Below are 4,729 nucleotides of genomic sequence, written 5' to 3' on the forward strand. Positions count from 1 at the left end.
GCAAGTTACTTAACCCCGATTGCTTAAAAAAAAGAGAGAGGGAGAGAGACATCTGAACCAATGGGTTATCATTGCCTGGAGAGGCAGGAGAAAGAGAGAACCCAGTGAGGTATCAGTTACTCTGGAGTATTGGGAAGGGAAGAGGCTACAGGATCATAGCCTCTTCTAGCTCATAATTTCTCATCTTTTTTTATTTCCCTTGAGATTCAGCTCAAGTATAACTTCTTACATCAATCTTTTCCTTATTCCCCTAATACCTGCTAGTGCCCCTTCCATGATCATCTTGTACATATTCTGTATTTATCTATATAGATGAAAACATTTCTCCCCCCAACAGAATGTAAATACCTTCAAGGGAGAGATGAATTTCATTGATGTTTGAAGGATTTATCCCCATGTCACTTATGTGATATAAGTTTTCTCCTTTTTTCTCTTGGAATCAATTAGTCAGTAAGCAAGTATTTATTAAATATTTATTCTATGTTGGTTCCTGGGGATACAAAACCAAAAGAAAACAGTCCCAAAATACATGCTGAATCACAGAGACAACATATACATCAATAAACATATAGCAAACAATCCAGTGGCAAGTATACTGAGGCTCCAAAGATTCATTGGTCTCTCTTGTGCCCAGGTCAAGCTCTCAGAACTGTGACCCCACCCATCACCTAGAGAAGATCAAGATCCTGCAGGAAGAGACATAGGAAAACTAAGAACAGTGGGTTTCCCACTCTGGCCTGTAACTCCAGCTGAGTGGGCACCAAGTTCTTTCCTTTGACTTGGTCTGAGGCTGAAGGAGTTACTGAAGCACTCTTTTAGATTACTGTGCAGGAGAGGCACTAATCCCACACACACAGAGAGGGAGACAGAGACACAGAGACCGGAGACACCAGAGAGATGGAGAGAAGTGTTGTTCATGTACAGGTTTATTCTTCTCTAGCCCTAGAGCTTCCCTTATTCTCAGTCTCTTATATTGGAATTAGGGGATTTGTGGGGTAGGGACAGAGAAAAGACTGGTTGGAGGGACACAGAATCCCCACCTTTAGACTTTAGACTTACTGTTCAGAATTCTGTACCTGTAATGTTTTTCTTCCAGATCACAGTTCCACCAATAAAGGCAGTGAGGAGAAGGAGGAGGAAGAGGAGGAAGAGGAGGAAGACAATAGCAGTTAATCCAACAATACAACAATAAGCCCTTTGTAAAGGGACTGTGACTAGCAGCAGCAGCAGCAGCAGTAGTAGTCATAGTAGCAATAATAGTACTAGTAGTATCTACCAGATGTCCCAAAAGACTCAGCACAGTTTAAAGCTTTAATAATGACTTTTTTTTAATAGTTTAAAATTTTACTGAGGCTTTGGAATATCTTGTTATTTCATTTGATTTTCACAATTGTGTCAATGAAATGTTGTTGTTATCCCATTATACAAATGAGGAAATACAAAAGTAACTTTTCTGGAGTTTAAGTCTATTCAATGTCTATTCAAATTCAGACTTTGCTAAATCCAAGTCTAGCCCTCTATTTACTCTCATGGGGAAAAAAAAAGTAATCCATTCCTTTCTAGGATGAGGCCTGATACTCCCACAAACAGCCCATAGCTCCAGATCTTTCTGCTGAGGGAAAGAAAATGACTACCCTCCCCACCTCCCAGCGACACTTCAATGTCTTTACCCCATTTCAGGGTGAGGGGCCCAGTCAATCCTTTATCCTAGACTAGGCAGGCATATTTCCCTTCTTGTTCCGAGGTCATCCCAACAGCTGTCTACTTCTGGAAGGTCCAGTCTCAGCAGACCTGGTGTCAATGAATTCCATATCCTGAAGCTGTTCTCCACGGCCCCCCACCCCCATCCTTCAGCCAAATCAGAGAGATGTCCGCAGGGTAAAAGCTCTGGGCCGGTTACCGCAGGTTCATCTCTCAGTCTGGACTAGTGAGATGGGTCAGTTTTTCAGAAGTGGGGACTATGGAATAAAGTGCACAGGGATTTCCAGGGTTTCCTTATGCCCGTAGTCTCGGAAGCTAAGTCCCCACCAAAGACACAAGGACAGAAGGGACATTAGGGGAGGACACACAACACTGACACGAGGTCGGTGCCCTGAAGTTCTGGAAGTCCTGAGCCGAAATGCAGCTGCCAAAGAGGCACAAAAAGACCAGGAGGGAAGGGGGCGGGGAAAGCAAAGCGAAGCCCGGGCCCTGCCCACTGCCCACACTGGCTGCTGTGGTCTCAGGCTCCAGGAGAAGGGGCGGGACAGGATTGCACCTCGCCCTTAGCAACGTCTCCTTCCAGTTCTCCAAATACTTGCACAGCCACAGCGCGCACTCTTTGTCCGAAAAGGCTTTTCATCTCTCCTTGATGTTCGCACCTTCATCCTTCTTCCGCTTGTTGTTGGGGGCCGCGGGGTCAGCCATGCAGGTGTAGGTCTCCATGACCAGGACGATGTATTTATAACCGCCGTAGAAGTTTTAACTGACCCCACGGCAGAAGCTCCAGTCCAAGGAAGCCTCTCACCCATGTCTCTCACCCATACCTCTCTTGGAAAGTGACAGCCCCTGCCCCGCCCGCATCAGAGTTCGTGCAGCCAGTCCCAGCCCCCACTCCGAACTTTGCACTACGGACCTGTCCCACTTTCTCTTCTATTGGTCTGGATATCCTGCCTCTAGATTCCAGCCTAGGTCCCTCCTCTAGCTCCTGGGGGGGGGGGGGGAGGGTGTTAGGGGTGACCCTGGAAAGATCCTGAACCTCTCCGCCCTTCTGCAGTCATTGAACAAGCTCAGGCTGGATGTGATGGTTGATGCAGGAGGCCAACCCCCATTTTATTCGCCCACTTCGCTCTGGTTGTATTTGCTTCGCAGAGTCTGCAGGTCCACTCAGTCAATCTGCAAGTTCTCTCTGCATCTTCGTGTCCCTTACTCACTCCAGCACTGTGTCCTGGACTCCATGCTCAGACTCGCACTATCCCTGTCAAAGTTCACCGACTGCAGATAATCTACCGACCGATCTCCGTGAACAGAAGCCCCACCCCCACCCCCACCCCGGTCTCCCCTGATCCCCACCAGGGTTAGAGTGGTACGAAAATAACTTCATGGATTGAGATCCTGAGACATCAGCCTCGACTCAGGACGGAGAACCACACCGGGCAATGACTGGGAACCCCCTACCTTGGGCATATTTTTTTACAAAGCTTTTGTTTTTCTTTTTTCCAGTAAGGGAGGGGAGACAGGAGGACGAGAAAATCAACATTTGTTCTAATAAAGCAAATATGAAAATTGCCTAAATAAAAAATAAAACCAATCCTGGAACCTGGGAAGATTGTATGAATGAATACAAAGTCAAGTGAACAGAATCCGATGAACAATTTATACACTAACTACAACACTGTAAAAGAAAGGATTTTGAAAGTCTTAAGAATTATGATGAATTCAATGACCATCCACAATTCCCATAGGCCAACAATCATAGTTGTTTTCCACTTTGGGATAGAGAGATGACAGACTAAAGATGCAGAATGAGATGTTCAAGTTCAGACAGAGCAAATGAGTGGATCTGATGCAATTTATTTATCTGTTACAAGGGAAGGGTTGGGTTTGGGGTATGGAGCAATTTCGGACCTGGTAATGAGAGCAACATTTAAAAAAAAGGAAAATATCCTCAATGAAGCATATTAAATATATGGAAGAGAGCAGGAAAAAGTTCAGGAACACTGAGAAAATAGGTGTTTGGGAACTATGGTGTTTAATTCTATAAAAGTTTATCATATTAAAACAATCAAAATGCAGTTTATAGGGAAATGATCCTGTTTGTCAAGTTTGTAATCTCTCTCTCACACACAAACATACACACACAATTACACACAAAACCAGTGCTTTGATCACATACAGTGACAGAAAACTGGTCCTAGATAAACCTTGGCAGGGTCTAAGTGCCTTAAAGGTAGGAGCTATTTCAGGTATGTCGTTCTATCCCTAGCTCCTAGAACAGTGACTGGCAGATAGTAGGTTATTAATAAATACTTGTTGATGAATTGGTTGATTGGTTAGTAGTTATTTTCTCTCATATGAAAATATTCATACATAAATTCATGCATGTTTATCTGTGTGTATATATATATACACGTATATATAAATACACATACACGCTCATACATATATGAAAAGGGCAGCTAGGTGGTGCAACAGATAGAGTACCTGGCCTGAAGTCTGGAAGACTCATCTTTCTGAGTTCAAATCCACCCTCAGACACTTACTAGCTAAGTGACTTCACTTGACTCTGTCTCTCTGCCAAGAAAACACTAAATGTTGTCACCAAGAGTCAGACAGGAGTGAAACAATTGAACAGCAACAAGAAATAAATAAGAAAATCAATTAAGAGCACCTAATGTGCTGTAGTATTTCCTTCATCATTCTGGTACAGGGAAACAAACCTAGTCCTTAGCATTGTTGTAGTCTAAAAGGAAAAGTGAGCCCCAATTGCATCTCATGTGGATGCCTATGAAAATGGAATTTATCTGCTGGTTTAATAGTCCCCCAATTTTGCATAAAGCTAGTTTGGTTGATTTCAGGCATGTCATTGAGGTTCAATGGCTGCAACCACAGGTGTTCAAAGCACATAACTGTGTTACACAGGGATACCTCTTCTCCCCTCCCATCCTGCTTATGCCTTTGTCAGAAGACTCCAGAGATATTTACAGATTCCAAAGGGGTCACTGATATAAAAGCGTATTGAGGAGAGGGA

General features: G+C 43.9%; 1 long non-coding RNA gene across 1 annotated transcript; it reads right to left on the bottom strand.

The window, feature by feature from the left end:
- Window positions 1-459: 459 nt before the first annotated feature.
- LOC138150044 (uncharacterized) lies at window positions 460-2,423 on the bottom strand. Its single transcript, XR_011165495.1, has 2 exons — window positions 1,671-2,423; window positions 460-686 (listed from the first exon to the last, which is right to left on the bottom strand). It is a non-coding gene; the product is annotated as an uncharacterized lncRNA (long non-coding RNA).
- Between the last annotated feature and the right edge of the window lie 2,306 nt (window positions 2,424-4,729).

Source organism: Petaurus breviceps, unplaced genomic scaffold (genome assembly GCF_028583685.1).
Source record: "Petaurus breviceps papuanus isolate PSGF00001 unplaced genomic scaffold, PetGlider_PUasm1.0 90865, whole genome shotgun sequence".
NCBI lineage: Eukaryota > Metazoa > Chordata > Mammalia > Diprotodontia > Petauridae > Petaurus > Petaurus breviceps.